Source organism: Phycodurus eques, chromosome 5, assembly GCF_024500275.1.
Source record: "Phycodurus eques isolate BA_2022a chromosome 5, UOR_Pequ_1.1, whole genome shotgun sequence".
In the NCBI taxonomy this organism is placed as follows: Eukaryota; Metazoa; Chordata; class Actinopteri; order Syngnathiformes; family Syngnathidae; genus Phycodurus; species Phycodurus eques.
In genome coordinates, this window is record NC_084529.1 from 16,763,479 (window position 1) to 16,790,693 (window position 27,215).

The following is a 27,215-nucleotide window of genomic DNA, read 5'->3' on the forward strand; positions in this document are numbered from 1 at the left end:
ATTTTAATAATAGATAATAAACAATTGCTAATAGCAAAAAAAGAAAAACGCAATTGATGCTGATTAAATTATCATAAATTCACAAGTCAATTAATAAATATTTCTCATTTACAATAGTCGATTAACCAATAAATAGATTATACAATTATTTAATGAGATAAACAAGTTAAAAAATGCAAGTTAAAAAATGCTACAATTATTACAGTACTCTTCTTGATATTGTAAATACTCAGTAGGCCATACTTTGCTTCCCCTTGTCTATATCAGAATCAGAATCATCTTTATTTGCCAAGTATGTCCAAAAAAACACACAAGGAATGTGTCTCCGGTAATTGGAGCCGCTCTAGTACAACAACAGACAGTCAATTGACAGAGAACACTTTTGAGACATAAAGACATTGAGAAAAACAGTCACTGAGCAATAAAGGGTTGCTAGTTATCTGGTAATGCCGGTACATTATAATTTTGTTGTTGTTTTTTTGACAATTGTGCAAAAAGATGCAGAGTCCTCTAGCACTTAGAGCAGTTCGAATCATTAATATTGCAATAGTCCGGTGCAATGACCATTGTGCAAAGGGCGCCGAGACTTCATGTTATACATGTTGAAAAGTGTCCACACAAGTCCGCCCAGTGTCAAGTTTTGAGTAATTATCACCTTTGGGCACAAGGAAAATAGTGAACGTAAATCACGAGGGAAACTGTGTAAATAGCATGGAGGTTTTAGGAGGAATTTAGAGTATTTTATACAACTGTGAAAATGTTGCTCAAACCAGAATTCCAGGTGTGTCTCGACACATATGGCCTTGAATCTTGAGTCTACATCATAGCTGCGTACTAACAGGAGGACTGAACTTCTGTAACCATGGGAAACGGAAACTGTGGCGGGCAAGAGAGAGAGAGCTTGCTTCACTTTAAGTGTACACTTCCTGTTACATCTCTATCACGTTTCAGACAGTGAAAGTTTGCGTTTTAGTCAGCCGATTCTGTCTTCAACCGCATGTTTCGACCCACGCTATTCGTTTCCACACGCACATCTGTTTCCTGCGTAGTGTGTATGGCAGGTCCTTGGACGGAAGTGTCACCTCTGTCAGTGATGAGCCCTCTGGTGACTCATCCTATTGTTCAACCCGTTGCTCATGTTAGTCACATGCTCCTAAATTATGAGAAGGTCCTCAAGGACACTTCACTTAAAAACAAGCCCTCACTCCCCCACACCACCACCAATGTGTGTTATTTTGGTCATTTCCAGTAATTCTTGGAAGGTTTTAGCGGCAATTTGAATGGTGGCAGAGGCCTTGGGTGTTATGCTTCCAGGAAATCAGCAGGGCAACATACACCATTAAAATCAAGATTTCTATAGAGCGGCTTTAACAGAAGGATGGTGGATAAGTAGATATCCTAACCCTTCATCGCTAAGAAGATTACTCTTCATCACAAAGAATACTCAGGATATTCAGTCTGCGACAAACAGCTGACCAGGGTGCTGTAATTAAAGGAGAAGAGTGATCACGCTGATCTGCTATAATCAAAGTAGCGAATGACAGATGAACACCGCCACTACTATGTTAAAGCCGGGGAGAAATCTACGGCAACCACCAACAATTTTGAAAGACAAACCATTTATTTTAGATTATTTATTTATTTTGCTAGATTTTCAAGAAAAGCAATAATAAACATTTATATTATTTCATTCATCGTGTTCAACCATCAACAGTTAACTCTGTATGATGTATTTTTTTGTCATATTGTACATTTTCCTGTTTTTGGCAAAACCCTGTTAGATACTCAGCCCCAAAAAAACACATTTTCAAAATATTACTGAGTCAATCCTTTGAAATTGAAGAAAGTTACATTGCATTCTAATAGTAACTTAATTTTAGTATCACTCTAATTACAGATACAGAGTAGCAAATCAATGCTAATGCCAAGAGTTTTTGCTCAAAACCATGCTAGCTGTGTTAGTTGTTATGCTAACTGGTCAACAAAATAACTTCCATCCATCCATCCATTTTCTGAGCCGCTTCTCCTCACTAGAGTCGCGGGCGTGCTGGAGCCTATCCCAGCTGTCATCGGGCAGGAGGTGGGGTACACCCTTAACTGGTTGCCAGCCAATCGCAGGGCACATAGAAACAAACAACCATTCGCACTCACAGTCACGCCTACGGGCAATTTAGAGTCTCCAATTAATGCATATTTTTGGGATGTGGGAGGAAACCGGAGTGCCCGGAGAAAACCCACGCAGGCACGGGGAGAACATGCAAACTCCACACAGGCGGGGCCGGGGATTGAATCCGGGTCCTCAGAACTGTGAGGCTGACGCTCTAACCAGTCATCCACCGTGCCGCCACAAAATAACTTAACATCGTTAAACATAACAAACATTGTAAAAATATGAAAAATAGAAGAGAGGATTTAGGTCTCCCCATGGTAGCGCTATTAGCTTGATGATGTCAATCCTACTGAGTAAGATAGCTCACTTTTTTCCCTCCTCCTCAAGATGGCTAAAAAGTTATATACCATTAAAAGGAAGGCAAATCAACAAAATCGTACCCCAAAAAACGGATTTGAAATTTGTTTTATCTCTTATTTTGATATGTAATTTGGTCATCAAGAGTGGGAGACAAGAGGGGGGAAAAAGCTGTTTTTATTTGGTATTTTAAATAATATTTCAAAATCACTTTTATGACAGCTACGGCTATTTTTTCCACAGAACTATAATTTAAACAACACTTGCTCTGATGCTTTAATATCATTCATTCAAACTGCACCACCAATTTAAGATTGTTACATAACATACGTTTGATACACAGTATATACCATAGTTCACCCCCGCCCTCCCGCTAACTGACAGGAATTACAACAAGTTTATACCATGATATACAACATGGTAGATGTGGTGAACATGATAGCAAACTTTCATCAATGAGCAGCATTAGCGTTAATTTGCAACACATAATAGGCTTTTCGCTACGGAAGTTTTCCCAACCAAACGTCCCGAGAGGTATCACTTATACCGAGGAGCGTCTTTTAGAATGTTGGTGTATAAACACATTGAAACTCACCAGCTGGCTAATCGTCTTTTCACTGCTGTCAATACGTTTCAGTCAGACAGTAGCACATTTGCCGTGATATGTTATTTTTTAAAGTATGTTTCAACAACATATCAGACAAATATATGTTAAGTTGGATATACTGTATGCCTCTAAAGGTGTACAAAACTTGAGTTTGAACTGCTGTCATGAATGTGGAGTATGGTGTCAAAGATTGTTTTCAAGCAGCAAATTTGGTCAAATTGAAGGGCTTGTTCTTTGACGAAAGATATCCGATGAGTGTTTCCCAATCTTTATTGAGCCAAGACGCATATTTTACATTAGAATGGCACACAAACAACAGAAGTAGATACTGTAAAAAAATAAATTAAAAAAAAAATACTACTGAGTCAACTCCTTGACTGAAGTAAAAATGTACAGGCTCCAAAATTTAACTAATGTGTACGTAATGTAAGTACAAAAGTCAATCCATCCATTTTCTAGACTGTTTTCTACTGAATTTCTACAATAGCTGTTTTAATAGCACAACAAAAACATCTGTACTTCCATAGTGCTTTTATTGTGAATAAAAATAACCAAATAAATCACCAAAAAATAAAAATAAAAAAAAAATCACCAAAATGCATCGGTGCAGTCAATGAATCTGGCGATCGCTCATTGCCGCCAACCTCGCTCTCCTGTCATTCTCGCCTGTTTCCTCTTCTTTGTGGCCACCCGATTCTTGCTTGACATTTGCGCCATGTTTTATTGGTTAAAAAAAAAAAACAGTACTACATTATGATGTATGTGGCACCTTAAAACCTGATACATGACCGATGTGCAGTGCTTAACTCCTTGATGTGCGGCGAAGAGTCGCCAACTGTTATCTTTCTGTGACGGTCCACGTCAGTCGATTTGGGCCACTTCGCTTAGAGTGTGTGACACGCCTTACCGATATGGCTTGTTTTATTTTATTTTATTTTATTTTTTTTGGGGGGGGGGGATTAGATGGAATTTGAGGATGCTAGCAGTTATCATACAGGCACAAAATACAACGGATAAATAAATCTCTTAAATAAGGCCAGATGGGGAATATCTTGCCTCTACCGATCTGTTGCATCATACTTGTTAATGCTCACTGGTACTGTATTAACCCTGTCTGTTTTTGTATTTTTTTTGCATTATAAATTCCCAAATCTCTGACTCAATCAAAATCTCTACCACAATTAACTGTATCACTCTCTATTTACATTTTTTTACATTGTGTCAGTATAAGGAGCCTATTTCGATAAAGGAGTAATAAAACGTACAGATATCTATTTTTAAAGTAAAACTCCATCAGAAAAATCAACACTCAAGCAAAGCAAAAAAGATCTACTTGAATGAATTGAAATGACTTACTTGAGTTAGTAACAAGGTACGTGTACTTTGTTACATCCCAGCTGTGTGTGTGAGGGTGAGAGGATGGGGAGTCGCTCTTATGTGACGTCACCCGGTCACTCCCACTGCTCTGAAATTTACATATCGTGTAGTTCCCGGCTGAGCGTTCGTATGGAGCAGTTGAGCATTTTCCAAAAGACGAAGACACGCCTCGAAGCCGACCCGTGACCGTGAGATGCGCTCCTTTTGACCGTTTCTCCCACTTTTTTCGTAAAAACCTGGAAGAAGAAGAAGAAGTGGTGTAGCCGTTTGACTTCGTGGTGAGTGTGTGTGTGTGTGTGTGCGTGTGTGTGTGTGCGTGTGCGTGTGCGTGTGCGTGTGTGTGTCTGGGTCTCGCGCTGGTTTGGGGTTGCGTTCACGAGCGTCCTGTAACAAAAGCAGCCCGGTTGTGATTGAGCGTTAAGGCTGGGTGTTTTGAAGCCGCTTTGTGTGTGTGTGTGTGTGTGTGTGTGTGTGTGTGTGTGTGTGTGTGTGTGTGTGTGTGTGTGTGTGGACACAGGGGGGGGGTTCGTTAGCTTAGCGTAAACAAGAAGAAGCGGAAAAATGACGGAGAACTTCAACATACAAACTCTTTTGTTCTCCTTTTGTTGTGGCGCGACAGTCAGCGGACGGGACAGTAGAAGACGAAAGAAGCATGTTATGTAGTTCAAACGTACAGTTTCGTCACTTCTCACAAATTTTACTATTTTTGAACACTTAAGAATTCATGTAGTCCTTGTGTGAACAAAACATTCTTTTAGTTGGTGTCTTCATAGCCTTAATGTTGCATATAGTGATACATACAGCAGATGTCTTTATGATAAATGAAGATGTCATAAGGTAAAAAATAATGAATGGTCATGAAGATGTCATAAGGTAAATAAGAATCTGTGCATGGGTCATGAGTGCATTGGACATGTGTGCTGTCATCAGGGCCCCACAGTGTTGTGCAATTGTATGTTGCAACAGGTCTGTTAAAGCGTACTCACTTTTTACTCAAACTTTAACCCAAAGAAGTTATGTAAACTTTTGGGGTCAAATTCAATGTTTAAAAAAAAAAAAAAAAAAAGCATGTTGCAGGAAACGGTTAAAGTGCGATGTGCTACTTTCACCAATTTCTTAGGGTGGGGTGATCAGGTGTCAGCGCCAGCCGGTGTCCTGTCCTGTCCTGTGCTGTCGAGGAGTTGTCCTAGCGCGCTACGAATAGAAGGCATGCTCACATGTGTTAGTCATTTGCAGTGGCGTTTGCTAAAGGATTTACATCTGTTTTCTGATCTTTGAACCCACTCCCCTCTCTTTTCTTTCCGTCTCTTGTTTCCCATAAGGGTGGATGCTGTCACGGTGTTTTTTTTTTGTTTTGTTTTTTGCGAGTGTTACTACTGGAATGCTCCTATGGTTATTGCGCTTGAAGGAATTTCACTGTGAATGAAATACCCCCAGTTTCCATTCTCGACGGCACTACATGTCCATTAGTGGTTCTGGGTCATCTCTCGAGATGTATCATTACCGAGTTGGCAGTGTGTGTTTTGACCTAGAAAAAACAAGGTATTTGGGTAAGGATTTGGGTGTGTGTTCACAAGGGGTGACCACGCGTGTGTGTGTTGATGGTATTATCTGAAAACAGTCCTGCAGGTCTGTCTGTGGGTACAAAGTATGTGAGTCAGCAGATTGCACTGATTCATAAGACTTGCACTACTTGAGACTGTTGAGATTAGTGTTTAGGTCTTTTGTTGGCACAATTCAAAGAATGCCTTGTCGTATATTGAAAGTGACGTCGGGAGCTGCTTTCAGAGTGAAACCCTTCACGACTTCACTTTGGAGATGCTCTTTCACGTTTTAAATGGGCTTTACACGATCAAGAGTTTTGGGGCCGATCACCAATCAGTGAGTTTAAAAAAAAAAAAAAACGACAACCGATCACCAATCAGTGATTTAAAAAAAAAAAAAACGATAACCGATCACCGATCCGATCGCAAGCTGTCTATTTAAATGACTTGTTCATTTACTGTATATACGTGTGTACTGTATACTGAGTATCTTCTAAAATGTTGTCTAGTCTGGTCATGTATGACAGAAATAAAGGGTCCTAACTTACTGTAATTAAATTACATTATTGTAATTAAATTACTTCACATATACTGAAACTTGAGAGCATGATTCAACAGAATGTTAACATACAACCGTTAGTGCTAGCACTAGCTTGCTAGGCTAAATAACGTTTTGTTGGCTGCTTGTGAGCCGTATCGTATTAAAAGTACGTAAACATACCTCAAGCAATCCTTGAATGAACATCTTTTCCCGAGCACCAGTGATCACCACCAACACACGTTTCTCCCCATTTTGTTCTTTTTTGACCAACACAATACACGCGCAATCCATTGTTGTTGTCGTAGCCGTGGTAACGAGTGCACCAGGGCGCGTTTGATTTGACAAAGCCCGGTGATTGTAAATTATGTCAAAAGACACACGACAAGGTAAACTAGCTTTTGGAAGATAAACTAGCTTTTGGATTAAAATATACTGTATACGACGGCGGCGTGGAGTAAATGTCTTTTGCGTAGCATTGATCGGATCGGTGAATTATGACATTACAGCTGATCAGCATAAAATGAAAATTATCGGCCGATACCGATCAAGCTGATCAGATCGGTGTGAAGTCTAGTTTTAAAATAGCTACCAGGTGTCATAGGCTGGATTTGCGCTGCAATGGTTTAAGTAACACGTGATAATTTTTTATTTTCTTGTTTATTTTTTTCCTCTCAAGTGGCACAATTTGTATATGCTTCATGTCAGGGTGAATTGGGGGTTGGGGGGGGGGATACACATGGAATCGGACATCTTAAGATCAGAAGATGCTTATCGGACATCTGCCAAATGCAGCTGATACCTTGGATATACCCCGTCAATACCAGCTTGACGTCATCAAAATACAACAATTGGTGATGCATGTTGTCTGCTCAAACAACACAAATAAACACATTAAAAAACCCATTGTAAATCTAATCTATAGTTAAAGCGTAGAGCATTAAATATGATGACAATATGGTGGTACCTAAACTTGAAAAGGACCTCGAGATACGAGCCGTCGCTCAACAGTTTTCTTTTTTATGTATTTTTATTTATTTATTTAGTTTTCTTGTGAGCAGAAAATTGACATACCAGCCCTAGATTGTTCGGCAGATGGGTCACAATTCCTGACAAAAAAGTATTCAAGCTGTTTATTCCAACTCTCAGTTGAGGTTTACTGTCAAACTAAACACAAAACAAGAGAATTATTATTATTAAGTCCATTAGCTTAATGGTAACACGCATTGCAAAACACTATAGCTGGGCTAACAAAGCTAATACTTATTGATACGTCGTACCCTCTATTACGGGGTATATCCCATCTGTGCCTTTACGCTGCATTAGGAGTAGGCCTGCATGATTTTGGGAAAAAAATGACATTGTGATTTTTATTTTATTTTTTCATTTTGCAATATACATTCCATCCATCCATTATCAGAATCAGAATCATCTTTATTTGCCAATTTATTTATTTATTTGCCATCTGAGCTGCTCATCCTCACAAGGGTCGCGGGTGCGCTGGAGCCTATCCCAGCTATCATCGGGCAGGAGGCGGGGTACACCCTGAACTGGTTGCCAGCCAATCACAGGGCACATACAAACAAAAAACCATCCGCACTCACATTCACACCTAAGGGCAATTTAGAGTCTTCAATTTACCTACCATGCACGTTTTTGGGATATGGGAGGAAACCGGAGTGCCCGGAGAAAACCCGGGGGAGAACATGCAAACTCCGTACAGGTGGGGCCGGGGATCGAACCCCGGTCCTCAGAACTGTGAGGCAGACGCTCTAACCAGACACCCACTGTGCCGCCGCAATATAAATTGCGATGTGAAAAAAATACAGGATAACGTGTGACGTGAAAAGTAGAAACATCTGAATTTTCACTTCATCCATGCAGGCTCAAGCCTAATTATAATTTACAATGAAAAAAATTAATGATGCCCTGCGATTGGCTGGCAACCAGTTCAGGGTGTACCCCGACTCCTGCCCGATGACAGCTGGGATAGGCTCCAGCACGCCCGCGACCCTAGTGAGGAGAAGCGGATCAGAAAATGGATGGATGGATGGAAAAATTAATGAATTAATAAAAATATTGTAATAGGCATGGGGGTATTAGTTGTCAATCGATTTTTTTTTTTTTTTTTTGCCCCCACACGTCAATAATGTGGAACTGATGTTGATCTTGCATCTTGCATCTTGAAGAAATTGAGGCAAAATAGAGTGAAGTACAACAGTCGAGTGATGACGTCAGAAGGATAATCTCCTATCTCACAAAAATCACAATCTAAAAAATGATTGGTCGAATAATTGTTCATTTTCATGAGCCGGATTCTACTGTACTGCTTGATGGAAACAAAACTTTGAAAATAGTATTGTGAATGCTGTGTCACATTTAAAAAAAAAAAAAAAAAAAAAAAATGGGTTTAAGTTGCTGTTCAAGAAAATATCTAATCAAACACATTCATGATCCTCGAATCAAAAACCGACCCGCCTACTTTGCAGAGAATGAATGTTTTTTTTATGACACAAGTTATTAAGAGCAGATGTGCTTTCTTTCATACATCCAATGCCACAGAGTGCACAGTATTTGATTAGCATCGTGCTACAGCCGTTTATTGAACTATTCTATTGTTTTTGTGTTTTGGCCTGCTGTTGTTGTCTGTATAATCCATTTTTCCTTATGAATAAGTATTAGGACGTAAAGTAAACAAGTGTGACGCAACAGGACAAAAGCTTGGTTAACGTTTATCCTGCGGCTTTAGATTATAATATCACAATTCAGGTATTGACTTTTCGATGCATGTGCAGCATGTAAAAGTCAGGCACACAGAGTCGGTTTGTTTGCTCGACACTGTATGTTGATTCACTCATAAGTGAGATAAGATAAGCATTCAATCTTGAGTCACACACCTATTGAGAAGTGGCTTTCACAAAGAACCCCATTGATTCAGCTCCAGGTTTGCGGGGCTTCAATCACGATATGGATCCATTAGCGTGCGAGGGCACTTTGCAGCAGTCCTGGAGGACGAATGGCACGCCGACGCTAAGCGTCCGAGCTTCTTTCCAGCCTCGGAGGTCAAGTATAGAGAGATTGAGCATCTAGGCTGCCGTGGATTGGATTAAGCTCTTTGTTAGCCGGTCTCAAGATATATGATCTTATTGTAAACACAAGCAGGAACGCAGCCAGTTCTTTCAGTTACAGCCTTAACCCAACTTCAGTGTGTTGTTTCACTGCAAGACAACACGCAATAGTCTGCCTTACTGACTAAAAATATGCATATGTATGCCATATTTAGTGCCATGAATCAGAGAGAACAAAGACGGTTGATGTGGACTCCACTTTTTTTGTGTTAGTGTGTGCGAGCGCTCTCATCTGGATAACTGTGGATTGTCTGGTTGCCCAAGGTAACAGTTGTTATTGGGTTTTCCCAGCCAGCATGTAAACAAAGGAGAACCTCCCAAATCCTCCCCGGTCTGTGCCAGTGCAGCCAATGAGATTGGAGATCCCCGCCGGGCTCAGCCAGTGGAAGGCGAGGAGCGAGACGTTCTGCTGGTGGGGGGGGGGGGCACTGTAGTAGCGCACAAAGCTTTTGAATGTGGAAGTGGAGCAGACGTACAAAGACTCAGGTTGTTTTCATCAAAACCTCCTTGACAGTGCACAGCCGGATGCAACTTGTTTCATGGTTTTGGGTACAGTAGAACCCCTGATGGCCAACACAATCTGTTCAGATTTTTCCCCATAGGAAGACATGGAAATTTAATAATCCCCTTGGTAAAACCTTTTATGGGCCGTGAACCAATGTGTAATAAGACAAAAGAAGGGCTGGGCGATATGGCCTTTAAAACCCCTGTAAAGTAAAAATAAATGTCTTCTAAATTTGACACACCACAGAGAAGAGTGTTGATAACAACTAGGGCTCTCAATCCTCATTTGGTATTTGTATTGACAGTAACGAATGACTTCTGAGTAAGAATCAACTCGTTACTCCTTTTACTATTCTGAAATAATAGTCCAACAAAATCCAAATTGATTATTTGAAAACTACCAGTAGGCTCTCTATTGAAACGGAAAGAAGGTACGCTGGCACCTTTGGGCTGCCGCGTCTCCCGCCGGAAAAGTTTTTCTTTTAAGCTTAAAATGTCTTACTTTAACCAGGATCCCTCTCCGTACCTTGGCCAAAGGTAGAAACCCGTGTTGGTTTTACACCTGTCAGTGGCGTGAATCCTTGCTGCCATGGACCAGCGGGCTCCTTTCTAACTAGTCAGTGCTACCTAGCCAGCAAGCCTATTTCTCCTTATGCCGATCAAATCTTTGAACTATTTTCCAGCATTATCTTGCATCAGTTTTGACAGAAATAACGGAAATAGATTTTTCTTTATCGATGTGAAGGGGGATGTTTTTTTTCTTCAAATCATGGATGTAAACACTATCCTTAAGAAACTAACATTTTAAATGTTTAAAAATTTAACATGACATTTTCTTTTGATTGAAAATGCAGTAGATTAAAATGAAACGTCAAACTGCATGGCTTGGCTGTGGAAAATATTTGTGGCATGAACATACCAAGCACATACCTTGGGTCAAAAGTTTCCAACCTATTGATAACTTGCTGTTTTCACAGCGTATAAATTGGGCACCATATGTTCAGTGCGATTCACAATATAGCGACCAAATCGCAAAGTTGGCAACACCAAGTCTACTTTTGTAAACTCTGTTCACAGCCTTCTTGTTTGTTTCAGCAGTGCCTGTCAACAGGGACACTCTTTGAATTACAGAAACAATAACAAAAAAAATCTATAAAAATAAATCAACCTGAGAAATGGAAAAACAATGAATTGATCAAATCACTCGAAATAGTTAATTTTATTTCTCACACTTGTACTTTGCCATCACTAGTGTGGTACTCCTCAACAGTTGTAATCTTTTAGCTTCCCACTGAGCTGATGTCTCACGAGGTTCCCACCTCAAGTTTGTGTGTGGCTTTGCGCACACGTGCGGGCCACCTGTTCCCACCAGGCCTACATATGTACGTATAGGAACATGTGCCACTCTCAGTTGTGAGGCAGCAGACGGCTATGGTATAGAGCGATTTACATTGACAGGTGTGAACCCACCCCCATTGTACCCTACATCAGCCCCCTTTCAAACTATACCCAGTTTCAGGTCCATGTTTTGAAAATTTGCTTTGAGTAAGCGTTTGGATTTGAACCTTTTGAAAGAAAAGTGGCTGTCCCGTGCATGCACGTGCTCCTGTCACTCAAAAGCAGCCAAAAAGACATGATTGGATATCTATACAGTTGTGCCACAAATGACTTTGCAGGTTCATCACATTCCTACAGCGTGACTCCACGTGGCGTCTCCGCCTTTTCAATCGCCACCATTCATTCTGTAATCTGCCTCAAGCCCCCGCATGGCTGGACGTGCGGCGACAGCACACTGCGATGCTGGTGCTGTGTGGGGAAACAAAACAACTATGTCGGGGCTGGATCTTGGGCTAACATGAACAATATGTGAGTAAAATGGAAGCTGTTACTCAGTTCTCCAGGATTTTGCAGACTTTTGTGATTGTTGTGGCCGAAACTGCTTGATTTGGCAGCAGAATTTTACAAAAATTGCGAAAAATTAATATTTTTACTTTTTTACTTCTTTTTTTTTTCCGGTCCTGATAATAAACATACAGTGGAACTAGACCGAAACAATTAACTATTACAAAAAAAGAGTGCAGCAAAATCTCTCCCTCAAAGCGTTGTAGGGATAATTTTCCCCAAATAAACTAATGTTACTGCTGTTACACATCACTGTGTAGAAAAAAGTTGGCGGGATGGTGGCGAGCCAAAAGAAAAGGGTCCATAAATGACAATGTCCAAAGTTTGGCATCTTTTATCACTTAACAAGGAAGATGAAGTGCAATTTATTATTTAATATAGCCTAACATCGCGAGTTGGAACGTACTGTAAGGCCCCCTGTGCACTTTCAATTGCTTTATTAAACAAACAAAACAAACACGTAATAAGCACATTCATAACGGGTTCGCCAGTTAACAGCCAGCCAACTCTACCTTCTCATTCGCTGACGCACACGTCACTCACCAGGCCAGGCCCTGCCTTTTAAAGCCTTAAGCGCTCAAAGTCACAACTACAACTAATAATACCTGCCCCTCCCATACATGATATTGCTTAATCATGCAAAATAAATTTTTATCTGATTACTAATCTGTAGACTGTTCGATTTTTAAAAATATTCGATAGCAGCAGCCCTAAATGAAATTTGGAAGCTTGAACTCTGACTTTTTTGGTATAGATTTGCAATGCATCCATTTAATTAACCAAAATACCGCCATCAACGTTTTGATGGGCACAGTTTTGAACCAACTAGTGGAGATTACTGATTTGTTCCTTTGCGTAAAAACTAGACTTTACGCCGATCTGATCGGTGTTATCGGTATCTGCCGATAATTAGCATTTTATGCTGATCGGCTTTCATGTCAGTTGCCAATCCGATCAATGACATCATCGATCGGCTCTGCACAAGACATTTAACTCCGCGTCTTCGTCGCGTATGAATCCAAAAGCTAGTTTATTTTTAGCCTTGTCACGTGTATTGTTGCGTAGTACTGTAACTATCTGACGGCCAATGAATTTTTTAAAATCAAACTGACTCGAACTCTGGACAACACCGTCCATATAGCTGGGACAGTGACAAAGTTAGAGTAAGCATGTCATTAACAGTATTTATTAAAGTAATTTAATTGTTTTTTTTAATCACTGTGAGGAGAAGAAACCATTTTAAAAGTTTTTTTTTTTTTTTTTTTTTTTAATCACTGTGAGGAGAAGCGGTACGTAGGATGTTGTCGTCAAATTGTACTGAGCAGGACCAGGACAAACAGTTTTCCTTCAATGGTACCCTGATGTGGTGGTATCACAATAAAAAACACAAATAAAAAGCACATTTCGAAAGATTTGTACAGCTGCAAAGATGTTCCACTTAAAAATCTTGTTTAGAAAGGAAAGTAAGAGTGAACTGTGCTGTGTTTGGTGATTTTGGTCTGAGGATATGGTTTTTCTCTGCACGTCCCCAAAGTGATGTCATCAAAGTGGCTCGATGTGTCACACAACAAACTGGTCGGAAATTTTATTTTTATCTGATTACTATGGTGCATGTTACTATTTTCCACGGGCAACTCAGCAGACCTCTGTGATAATTCCTTCTGGCCACAGTACCGCCAATAAAATACAATCCTCGTGCCTGATGGGGAGCAGATGACAGACCAGTAGATTGACCCGTGCCGTATGGTGACTATACTCACGCACAAAGCTTAGATGCCTCGCCATTTCTTGCCACCATGCTGGCCTTGTGTGCTCGTATGGCTGCACATCTTCTGTTTTACGACCATAAAGCCGTGGTTGTGAATTCCCATAACCCAGCATCTCCCTGGTGACATCATCACACTGGGAGAGGAGGGGGCCGTCCCGCCGAGGTCTGAGGCACAGAGGAAATGCAACAGAATCAAAACAACCCGCTCTCTTGTTATTCCTCACCAACACAGTGCAGTAGCTCAAAGCGGGCTACCCCATACCGATTTGTAATATCGTAACGGATTTAGAAAAGTTGAGATACTTAATCACAACTGACAAGGGGAAAAATGGGCTTGTACTTTAGTAGATCTTTCATGTGTCTGTACTGTACTTGAGTGTTTATTTTTCTGACAAGTTTTTACTTTCACTGCCTACATTGGAAAGCAGATATCTGTAACTTTCAACTCCACACTTTGTCAAAATTGGCAAAAAAAAAATTCAACCTTCACAAATGATGGCATGACATAAAAAGACAAACAGAGAGAGGTAAAGTCAACTGTGGTTGAGATCTTGATTGATTTTAATCAGACCTATAAGGAGGAAAAAAGAAAGACGATTGATTTAAATCTCGGACCTATAAGGTGGAAAAAAAAGAGACGATTACGAGAATTGTTTTATGTTGTCATCTCCTAGAATGCTTCGTAGCAAATTAATATATGCCTGTGAGTATTTCTATATATTATCTGTCTCCAATTGTTAAATAAATGTTAAATATCTATCCATTGCTCATAGGGTTACAACACCGGGACACTGATGCTTTTCGTTAGCCAATGTATTTTGTTCCCCATTAGGTGTTAGCATTAAGCTAATGGACTTCAAGGCAGTTATTTGGTTGTAAACGTCAACTAGGAGTGGCATTAAAAAAAAAAATTGTTTAACGTTCTAATGTCCAGCCCTTCTTCACAGTCATTTTTTTCCTTATCTAATGAGCTCCTTCTGTCTTTGCACACATTGGCACCACTTCCTGAGGGTGAGTGAAGTGCTTGCACGCTTTCAGTGCATGTGATTCCGAACTACGAGCACACAATGTACCAAGGCGCTGACAAGGATTTCATTTGTGTGACAGCCGACAATATACGATACAATTGTTTGTAAATTTGCCCAAGTGCGTCACCGCACCGCCCTGCTGTGATTTATCATTGCGGGTAACACGTACGTACACATGGCCTGTACAGGAAGTGAGCTCATTGTTACTGCTTGCTCCCACTCCCCAAGGACTTCTTTCTGTCACACTTTCTCTCTCACACTCACTCAACCCCCCCGCCCCAGCTGTCACTTAAAAGCCCATCTATCTATCTGTGTGCTTTAATTAGGGCCTCTCCTGTTTATGGCTGAATGGCCGCTTCATTAACAGACAAGCTGCTGGACGCGTACCCGGATCCATCCGGCTTGTAACACAAGGGGTGGATGTGTGTGTGTGCGTGTGCGTGCGTGGGTGCGTGCATGTGTGCGTGTGTGTGTGTGTGTGTGTGTGAGAAGAGAGAGTTAGAGAGAAAAGGGGCGCGGGGGTTTAGCTTTAGGGATATTGATGATGCTATTTCCCCCCGAGGGCTGGACCTCCCATCTGTAAGTAGAAAAGACAGAATCTCGATCAGAATTTTATTTATTTTATTTTATTTATTTATTTATTTTAAAACTGGGTGAGAAAGATGATTTAAATGGGACACATACAGTATGTACATAAGTTGTTTCTTTTCAACTATTTAGTAATGAAGCGTTACTATTAACATGAAACACAAGGCCAGTGAGAATGAGGACATTCGTACAGCTTCTTTTTACGACTCAAGAAAGAATACAAACAGTAAGATGCCGACCGGTCTGTTTTGCAAACATGACCCCCATGTCTTCTTGTGGAAAACTCATCCAGGCGTGTTAATGACAGAATGGGCGTGGTCGGCAGCACCCATCTGACAGAGATTACCCCCCGCCCTGCGGCGAGCTCTGAAGAGGCCTTCCGTCGTTCACGTCAACGTCGTGGACAGGAAAGAGGGGTCAGATGGTGAAGATGACCGCCAGCTGCTCGACCTCTTTGCTCGCCATGTCTGTTAGTAGCCTGAGCAGGAAAATCAGTTGAGAGTCTGTGATATGTATTTCTATATATCAAATAGTTCAACCTATACAGTGGAACCTCTAAGGGTGAACAATAAATGCTGCTTAACCACCAATGTGTTGAGATTACGAAACAGACTTTGCCATATAGAAAATTTTGGAAGTGGATTTACTGTAATTGGTTCTAGGGTCAAACTGACTGTTTACGATGGATTTGTCTGAAATTTGTCAAATTTTTCTCTCAGCTCTGCCAAAATTTTTTTCAGATATTAGTCTATTTTATTTACCAGATTTGTTAGGGTTTTGTCATTTTTTTCAATGTTTTTGAAAGAGAAGAGGAAAACACAGAGCCTAGAACTGAATATGGGGACTTTGAATGTTGGGATATGACAGGAAAATCTCGGGAGCTGGTTGACATGATGATTAGGAGAAAGTTTGCTGTATTGTGTGTCCAGGAGACCAGGTGGAAAGGCAGTAAGGCTAGAAGTTTAGGGGCAGGGTTTAAATGATTTTACCATGGTGTAGATGGGAAGAGAAATGGAGTCGGGGTTATTTTAAACGAAGAGTTGGCTAAGAATGTCTTGGAGGTGAAAAGAGTATCAGATCGAGTGATGAGGCTGAAACTTGAAATTGAGGGTGTTATGTATAATGTGATAAGTGACTATGCCCCACAGGTAGAATGTGACCGAGAGGTGAAAGAAAAATTCTGGAAGGAGCTAGACGAAGTAGTTCTGAGCATCCCAGACAGAGAGAGCGTCGTGATTGGTGCAGATTGTAATGGACATGTTGGTGAAGGAAATAGGGGTGATGAAGAAGTGATGGGTAAGTACGGCATCCAGGAAAGGAACTTGGAGGGACAGATGATGGTAGACTTTGCAAAAAGGATGCAAATGGCTGTAGTGAACACTTTTTTTCCAGAAGAGGCAGGAACATAGGGTGGCGGAGGTAGAAGCATGCAGGTGGATTACATCTTGTGCAGACGATGTAATCTGAAGGAGGTTACCGACTGTAAAATTGTGGTAGGGGAGAGTGTGGCTAGACAGCATTGGATGGTGGCGTGTAAGATGACTCTGGTGGTGGGGAGGAAGATTAGGAAGGCAAAGGCAGAGCAGAGAACCATGTGGTGGAAGGGGAGACAGGACAAGTGTTGTGCAGCTTTTCGGGGAGAGGTGAGACAGGCTCTCTGTGGACAGGAGGAGCTGCCAGAAGACTGGACCACTGCAGCCAAGGTGATCAGAGAGGCAGACAGGAGAGTACTTGGTGTATCTTCTGGCAGGAAAGGAGATAAGGAGACTTGGTGGTGGAACCTCGCAGTTCAGGAAAGCATACAAGGAAAAAGGTTAGCTAAGAAGAAGTGGGACACTGAGAGGACCGAGGAGTGGCGAAAAGAATACATTGAGATGCGACACAAGGCAAAGGTAGAGGTGGCAAAGGCCAAACAAGAGGCATAGGATGACATGTATGCCAGGTTGGACACTAAAGGAGGAGAAAAGGATCTATACAGGCTGGCCAGACAGAGGGATAGAGATGGGAAGGATGTTCAGCAGGTTAGGGTGATTAAGGATAGAGATGGAAATATGTTGACTGGTGCCAGCATTGTGCTAGCTAGATGGAAAGAATACTTCGAGGAGTTGATGAATGAGGAAAATGAGAGAGAAGGGAGAGTAGAAGAGGCAAGTGTGGTGGACCAGGAAGTGGCAATGATTAGTAAGGGGGAAGTTAGAAAGGCATTAAAGGATGGATGAAAAATGGAAAGGCAGTTGGTCATGATGACATTCCTGTGGAGGTATCAGAATCATCTTTATTTGCTAAGTATGTCCAAAGAACACACAAGGAATTTGTCTCCGGTAGTTGGAACCACTCAAGTACGACAACAGACAGTCAATTGACAGATAACACTTTTGAGACGTAAAGATATTGACAAAAAAAAAAAAACAGTCACTGAGCAGTAAAGGGTTGCTCGTTATCTGGTAATGCCAGTACTTTTTTTTTTTTTGACAATTGTACAAAAAGATGCAGAGTCCTCGAGCACTTCGAATGACTAATATTGCAATAGTCCGGTGCAATGACCATTGTGCAAAGGGTGCCGAGAACTTCAAGGAGTGTTTGCGGTTTAAAGTGACGAGTAGTGCGATAATCTGGGACAATGATGGTTGTGCAAATGTTGCAGATACTCCTCAATCAGTGTGCAAATGGAGCAGATGCTACTCTGGCATGAGTGGCCAGTATTGGTCAACAACAGATATGCAAATAGTGCAGCATGGCGAGACAACTACAGTGAGTGCACAAGTAATGTATAATTGGCCCCACAGAAATGTACCAACGAATTCAAGTCAAAAAATTGCCGGCATGTTGTACTGGAATTTTAGGTTAAGTGTTTAAGAAGTTGATCGCAAGTGGGAAGAAGCTGTTGGAATATCTGCTAGTTCTAGTTTGGATTGATCAGTAGCAGCAACCTGAGGGAAGGAGCTGGAAAAGCTGGTGACCGGGATGCGGACGGTCCGAGAGGATTTTGCACGCTCTTGTCTTAGTTCTGGCAGCGTGCAAATCCTCAAGGGTGGGTAGAGGGGTACCGACAATCCTTTCAGCAGTTTTGATTGTCCGTTGCAGTCGGAGTTTGTCCTTTTTTGTAGCAGCACCAAACCAGACTGTGATGGAAGAACACAGGACTGATTCGATGACCGCTGTGTAGAACTGCCTCAGCAGCTCCTGTGAGGCCTCAGCAGCTCCCATTCGCACAGTTCCAGAGATCTATTGGAGATCTGTGTGAAGACTGGAGCGAGCTGGTCAGCGCAGACTTGGAGGCAGGATGGGGACACATGGTCTGGGCCTGCCGCTTTGTTAATCTTTTGTTGTTTGAAGATGCGTCTCACATCCTGGAAGCATCAAGGAGAGGTGGCTGTGGAGTTTTCGACCAGCTTGTTCAATAGAATTGTAGCGCGTCAGAAGATGCCTAAGGAATGGAGGAAAAGTGTGCTGGTGCCCATTTTTAAGAACGAGGGTGATGTGCACAGCTGTGGGAACTCATGAGGAATAAAGTTGATGAGCCACACAATGACGTTATTGGAAAGAGTAGTGGAGGCTAGACCCAGGACAGAAGTATGTATATGCTCGCAAATACAGTGAGTATTTGCGAGCAACAGTATGGTTTCATGCCTAGAAAGACTACCACAGATGCGTTATTTGCCTTGAGGATGTTGATGGAAAAATACAGAGGTCAGAAGGAGCTACATTGTGTCTTTGTAGATCTAGAGAAAGCCTATGACAGAGTATCCAGAGAGCAACTGTGGTACTGCATGCGGAAGTCTGGAGTGGTAGAGAAGTATGTTAGAATAATACAGGACATCTACGAGGGCAGCAGAACAGTGGTGAGGTGTGCTGTAGGTGTGACAGACAAATTTAAGGTGGAGGTGGGACTGCATCAGGGATCAGAGCCCCTTCCTGTTTGCAGTGGTGATGGATAGGCTGACAGATGAGGTTAGACTGGAATCCCCATGGACCATGATGTTTGCAGATGACATTGTGATCTGCAGTGAAAGCAGGAAGCAGGTGGAGGAACAGTTAGAAAGATGGAGGCATGCACTGGAAAGCAGAGGAATGAAGATTTGCCAGTAGTAAAACAGAATACATGTGCATGAATGAGAGGGGTGGTGGGGAAAGAGTGAGGCTACAGGGAGAAGAGATAGCAAGGGTGGAGGACTTTAAATACTTGGGGTCAACCATCCAGAGCAATGGTGAGTGTGGTCAGGAAGTGAAGAAACGGGTCCAAGCAGGTTGGAACGGGTGGAGGAAGGTGTCAAGGGTGTTATGTGACAGAAGAGTCTCTGCTAGGATGAAGGGCAAAGTTTATAAAACAGTGGTGAGGCCAGCCATGATGGACGGATTAGAGACAGTGGCACTGAAGAGACAACAGGAAGCAGAGCTGGAGGTGGCGGAAATGAAGATGTTGAGGTTTGCTCTCGGAGTGACGAGGTTGGATAAAATTAGAAATGAGCTCATCAGAGGGACAGCCTAGGTTTGATGTTTTGGAGACAAAGTTAGAGAGAGCAGACTTCGATGGCTTGGACACGTCCAGAGGAGAAATAGTGAGTATATTGGTAGAAGGATGATGAGGATGGAGCTGCCAGGCAAGAGAGCTAGCGGAAGACCAAAGAGAAGGTTGATGGATGTCGTGAGGGAAGACATAATGGCAGTTGGTGTTCGAGAGGAGGATGCAGCAGATAGGCTTACATGGAAAAGGATGATGTGCTGTGGCGACCCCTAAAGGGACATAAGGAAAATAAGAAGAAGATGACGAGGGGCGGAGGTAGGAGTTCTTCTTGCTGATGCGAGTGCTCATAAAAGCATGGTTTGTATTTTCACTCGTGGAGGTAGCACTGTACGAAATGGAGGTAGCACAAGCTACGAAATTACACTTGTCAAGTCGTGTTGCAAATCCATGCCTGTGGCACATGCAACACCACCTCCACTGTGGCTGTTAGTCCAAATACGAAGAAAAAGTAAAAGGCAACAAGACATCATGCATGTTGGCTTTTCTGAATTTAGTTGAGGATGACTTTAGAGGAATCCACTTCCCCCAAATTTGGTTGAATTCCTGATTTTTCTTTCGGGGCTGGCGAAATCAGGAAGTTTGTGATTAGAGAATGGTCTGGTGTAATATCAGTTGGCACAATCTCTGCGCCTGCCAAGGACACTTTCCCCATTCAGTCATTTATTTATTTACTTCCTCTTTTGTTTCCTAAAACTGTCACTCATGTAAAGTGAAATAGGGTGCTTTGTCTCTTGATTGATTCGACATTTTACTATTCGGTCACAAGTGTGATGATTTATAGTGTGTGAGATTAGTCAGTGCAGGCCATGGAGATGGCAAAGAAGGGGTGAAGTAAACAGTGGAAATGTGTCTTGGGCCAACTCCCGTTTTCACTTCCCGGTGACTGTCTGACCCAGTTTACTCCTTTTTCTTCAAACTTTAATGCCTTTCTTTTAGTATCCTTATGAATGCTTTACTTTTTTTCTTCTAGACACAGCTCGCAGACTTCTTTTGGAAGGCTCATTGCATTTTCTGCCTTACTCTGTGTGTTGCCTGGGGATGGGAGGGTGTGTTCGTTCCCAAGAGCAATAAACAAAAGTCTTGTAATGGGATTCCTGGAACAGCAGTGAATGTTGTCCCAAAGCGGCACACTGGGAGGCACATAGAGGTGTTACAATGGAAAATATATAGTCTGGACACGATCAGTCCAGTGCAAAGCCCACCTCTCAAACCAACTGGGAGAGCTTTCCTGTTGACCCTTAAGGGGATAAACCACATAAAAAAAAGTCTTGCAACTGTACAACCTCAGCAATGCACACATCATTGGCCCTATAATTGAGGTAGGAGATCAAAACCTCTATGAACTTTAGGAGAAGAATATATCAGTAGAAAATCTTCCAAAGGAAAACCTGAAAAAAAGTATAGTTCTTAGGTCCCGGGCTGAGGTTGCAAACCAGAGATCTCTCAACCTTTGGAACAGTGCAGATAAGAGGCTCAACAACAAAATGAGAAAAGACAACCTTTTAAATGATGTACAAAGTCATGCAAAAGTAAGACCTGAGAAAGATACAGGTCTTTGGTACTCGGGTTGTGGTGGAAGACCAAGGCTCTCTACTCATGTTTGGCTCAGTACAGGTTAGGAGATCAACAACAAAAAGACCAAAGACAACCATGAAATGGTGTATGAAAGACTTAACAATTGTTAAACTTCAGAAATGCATAGGTCTTTGGTCCAAAGGTTGAGGTGACAAGAGGATTTCTCCGATTGAAGCGGTACATATCCGAAGCTCAACAAGAAGATGACTAAAGAAAACCCTGAAACAGTGTATGAAATGCCTGAGAGTCCAATCCAGTACTGAAATCCTGGTTCACTCATTTGGCAGATTCGCAATGACTACTGCAACACTCTCCTCACCGGATTCCCTATCAAAATCATCAACAGACTACAAATCATTCAGAATTCAGCCACCCAGATTTTCACACGCACAAAATTATCTGACCACATCAGCCCGTTCTCATGCAACTCCACTGGTTGCCTGTACAATACCGCATCCACTATAAAACCCTTCTTCTCACCTATAAAGCTCTCCACAACCTAATCCCCACTTAACTCTGCAACCTCCTTCATGCATACACTCCATCCTGTACCCTCCACTCAACCTCTACTGGACTGCTAAACATCCCCACGTCACGCCTCAATACCGTGGGTGCCTGAGCCGTCAGCTGCTCAGCACCCAGACTCTGGAACTCTCTCCCTCTACACATAAGTCAAGTTTATTTGTATAGCCCTTAATCACGAAAGACTCTCAAAGGGCTTCACAGGTCCACAGTTGGCAATGATTGACAACATCCCCAAATCTAAACCCCCCAATTGGGCAAGTAAAAACTCAAAACCCCATAAGACAGTCAGAATCTATGACATGATTCATATCCCAACTCAAAACTTACCTGTTCACAATGGCATAATATGCACTTCACTTTTTTATGTTAATATTCAGTTTTATTAGATGTTCTTAAACTTTTATGCCTGACTCTTCTGTAAGGTGACTCGATGGGTGACTCGATTGTGCCTCCAAATAAGTTGTATTCTTATTATCATTAACAATATTGACAGTGTTAACATTGTTAATTTTAATTTTAATTTATTTTTTTTAATTTTTTTTATTTTAATTTTATGTTATTATTATTATTATTTGCGATTGGCTGGCAACCAGTTCAGGGTGTACCTCCTGCCCGTTGATAGCAGGGATAGGCTCCAGTACTCCATCGACCCTAGTGAGGATAAGCGGCTCAGAAAATGGATGGATGGATATTATTATTATTATTATTTTTAATAATATTTTAAGAGATGCACTGCCCTTTTGGTCCAGGGGTTGCGGTGGAAGGCCAGCAATGTTTCCTAACCTTTGGAGCGGTAGAGCTCAAACATGAAATGGGGAAGAGTGTTAAAGTATCTGTTTCTCTGGACAGTATGTGCCCAACAGCACTACATATATATTATCTTATCTATATTTTCGCAGCAATATCGAATATAAATAGAAGGAAGCTAAATACGCAGACGTTGTTTTGTAGCGCCCACAGTGTTGGGATGGAGATGCTTTAGCTTGAATCCTAAGGATGACCACTGAAGCAACCGCTTCTGTGGTTAAAAAAAAAAATCAGTGGAACCTTTCCAACTGAAAGCCTTTCACTCTAAAGAATTGGCCATCATCCCAGTGGCTAGAGGTGCCAAGCTTTTAGTGTCATAATCCAAGACTCTTGCAGCTTTAATGGCTGCAAAAGGTGACTCAACTAAGAATGACATTGGAGGTGAATGCATGCTCATACTTGACTGTCATTTCGAGACATATTTAGCATCATTGGAGTTGGCATGCTATGTACGAACCAACAAGAGCAAGGATGTGAGGCACCAGTATTTGGAAGATTGCAATGGTAAAATTCACTAAACAAGGCATTGCTTGTTTGAAGTGGCTGTGGTTGGAATACAATCACTTGTACCAAGCTGTTAAGAACATTCCAAAGCAACAGGTGGTGCCAATACCTCGAATGGTAAGGCCGTTTTAAAGTGATTCAAAATCAGAAAAGCCATATTGAGGATAGCGTCTCATGGAGAAAGTAATATTCAACACAAAAAGGCAGAATATGTTCACGTTGCACTCTTTGCATATGGATGAAATTCCAAACACTATTTGGTTTAAAAATTCAAGTGTTCTTGTGGGCATGTTAACTGTTTACAGTGTATTGCTCTAAAGGCAGTAATTCTAAGTATGTGGTATGCAGGCTGCCTCTTGATGTACACGGAGAATCGCTGAATTAAATGTTCAGTTCGTGCAAAAGGTAACAGTGGCTTGAACTTGTTTCTAATCCAGTAAGGTACACTTGTAAGATACAGTTCAGTTGTATTACTTATCAGGACTAATACCTCTGCTATGTTTTTTTTAGAAACACTTACTACGCTAGGTGGCACGGTGGACGACTGGTTAGAGCGTCTGCCTCCTAGTTATGATGACCGGGGTTCAATCCCCGGCCCCGCCTGTGTGGAGTTCGCATGTTCTCCCCGTGCCTGCATGGGTTTTCTACGGGCATTCCGGTCTTCTACCCCATGTCCCAAAAACATGCATGCGAAGTTAATTGAACTCTAAATTGCCCGTAGGTGTGAATGGTTGTTTGTTTCTATGTGCCCTGCGATTGGCTGGCAACCGGTTCAGGGTGGACCCCGCCTCCTGCCCGATGATAGCTGGGATAGGCTCCAGCACTCCCGCGACCCTTGTGAGGATAAGCGGCTCAGAAAATGGATGGATGGACTTACTACACTACTGTATTTTGTCGGTCATGATGGTGGTACTTAAAGAGCTATTTTTTTTTTGGTGATATTTTGTGTAAAACGTTTTGAGAACCATTGCTTTAAGGTGTTTTAACAGATGTCGCATGTGTACAATATAATTCTAAATGGAACCAGAAGTGACAGTAAATAGAATATTTAAAGCCAGCAGCGGTAAGGGCAGAAGTGAAGCACGGCTCCAATTTGAGGTTGCGAGACCCCTTTGAACTCACGATGTCACTTCCCCTCAGCCCGGGGCCACGCAGGAAGTCGGAGCACATGTGTTAAGATAACGGACACTTCGACAACACTGCCAGCCTTTGAGAGCCTCCGCCCCCTGCTAGTGGCACGAACAAAACCCACCTTTGATGTGCACAGCATGCGTGAGCTCACACGAAGACCTAGCCCCCCCCCACACCCCAACGACCCCATTTCCAGGCTTGTCTATGCACATCCCTACATTCAAGCTCAACGCCCCTGAAGCTTGGTTCAGCAAGGATTGAAGGAGTGGCCTGTTCTGCTATTTTGCTTTTTATTTGGCTTTAAAGGTCAGATGACAAGATGTTATGGGGTCAGTTAAAATTCATACTTGCATTGTTTATATGTTATGTAATACATGCACGTAACTTCCAGCAAGTTTTCAACAATAATTTAGCTAAAAATGAGGTTTTTATGACGCATATTGAGTCCTCCCCGAACATACCCGAAGCTCAAGACACCGGGGTGTGGTTACTCTATCCAGCGCAAGGGCTACCAGAAGTGACGTGGCAATTGCCAAACACAGCGCGCTACGCACTATACGCAATGGCGAGCAACGTGTTGGAATATGTGGAGGAGGAGGATTTTGATGTACAGGAGCACCCAACTGAACTTTGCATCGTCAAAACGTACCTGTTTGAGCCGATCACACAGTGACGATGACGAGCAGCCAAGTCGCAGCTGTACAACAGAAAAAGAGAGTGGCCACTGGCTTCATGTGACTGTATGTCAAAAGCATGTCTTTTTATACACTCATGACTTGAAATAATGCCACCCCAGGAGTGCCAATATTTTTTAGCACGACTGCGTATATTTTCAGATATGTTTCAGTGACACGGCATAAGCTTTTACATACTATGCAGTATTCCTATATATTGTGTGCCCCTCGCTCGAGTTGTGTTATAACACACCGCACACAAAGTCTTTGCCGTGTGTCTGTTACAGACGTCAGTACTGAAAACTACTGCGTGGATCTTTTTTTCCTACTCCCCAGTGCATAGTAACCATAATAGAGTCCTAGGTATATACAACGACATGCTCACCTCTTGTCTGCGCCGCTTCGCTGCTGCACCGTGGCGGCTGCGAGATTTGGTTCTCTTGCTGGCGGTTGAGGTCCCGATGGCCGTAGGAAAAATAGTTGGCACCGCAGCTGGTTTCAGATTCTGCCTCTGTATCCAATGCTTTCTGCTACGTCTTTTTCAAAACACGGCAGTTTAATGTGATCAGCACAGTTGGAATGATTGCTAGGCACCCACAGCTGACCACGTTTCTTCCCCTGTCGATTGACTTTCCCTATCCACTGGTCACGTATTCCTTCTTCACTTGGAAAGCCCAAAAAAAAAGAACTCTTGCCACTGCCTGAACCATTTGTACAGCCAAATGCCATACAATAAACCATCGTGACATCGTTAAATCATACGACAACAAATATACAAGGACGGGAACAATAGCACACAACGCCGGATGAACAGGATGTTTGGCTTGTGTGACGTCACAGCCCCGGAAAGAGACAAAGAACGGAAGGCGCATTCTGCATCATATTTATCGATTTAACTGCTGTATATCTGCTATATAATCACTTCGAAATGACAGTGGTGGTTTGTAAAGGGGTTCTACAGTTATCAAGAAAAAAATTTAAATCTTTGTCCTCTGACCTTTTAAGGAACAAGCGCCAAGGCGAAGACAAAATGTGCGAGTAATGGACCTCGCCAATTTGTTGTAATTGCCCATTCACTGCTGTGGACATTTATATTTGTCAACTGGAATCGAACCATTTACTGCCACCGACGTATGTATTCGTCAAGTAAATTTTTTAACAGGTAGGAGTGGAAGGGGGATCTCTCTCAGCTTGTCTGTTAAATTCAGGTTTGCAAACCACTGTAATGACTAACAGATCCCTGTAGATGGCGGCGTTGCATCACTTTGGATTTGACATAAGCACAGCTTTTGAGTAGAAGATAAGATTAGGCGGTGAATAAAAAGATTAGGCAGTGAATCTCATCTGCTTGTCACGTTGGTTATAAGGGGAAAAAAATGCCAACATGTTGGAAGTCGGACAAGTTTAGGCACCTTACACTTGAACCGTGTATGTATATGTATGGTATAAATAGAGAATGTGTCGTGGTAGTTAGAAGAAAGTGTCTGTTGCTATCGAGAGAAAAGATGATGGAATTCATGGAGTGAATGATGAATGTTATGTAAAAAAGTCACACTCGAGCCATTCAGTGAGTCAGCGTTACCAACTGACATTTTTCCGGATTCCCATGGAGTCCAGTGCAATGAGAGTGAATTTCACTATTAATTACGGGATTGGGCAGAAGTGGGACCGAAAGTCACTATGAGCAGCTAACTATGACAACAACATCACGGGGAGTGGAAACCCTGGTTTTCACGTGATTCTGTAAAATTTTGGCTCGCCATTGGGAGGGAATGGGATCAATAACTTTGGGAGTGGGAGGGAGCAGGAGTCAAAATCCACTCCCGTCCCGGCGTCGCTTACGGTGCGTTTCTTAATTGTATATGCTAATAAATTATTTAGAGTAGAAATGCCCTTTCTCAGTCTTGTTTGTTGTTCTTTTATAGTTTGAGGTGTCACAAAAGCAAAATATTGTGAAAGTCACTGTTCTGCTTGACAAGTTTCTTTTCACAAAAAAAACTAGATTTCTCCGCTTTTTTGGTCA

General features: G+C 42.0%; 1 protein-coding gene across 2 annotated transcripts in view; it reads left to right on the forward strand.

Annotated features, from left to right (window-relative positions):
- Positions 1–4,552: 4,552 nt before the first annotated feature.
- The window catches only part of fam107b (family with sequence similarity 107 member B), a 36,070-nt gene continuing 13,407 nt past the window's right edge, over positions 4,553–27,215 (forward strand). For both annotated transcript variants that reach the window (XM_061677783.1, XM_061677784.1), the window contains exon 1: positions 4,553–4,729. The gene's annotated coding sequence lies outside the window, so the exon portion shown is untranslated. The remainder of the gene's footprint in view (positions 4,730–27,215) is intronic.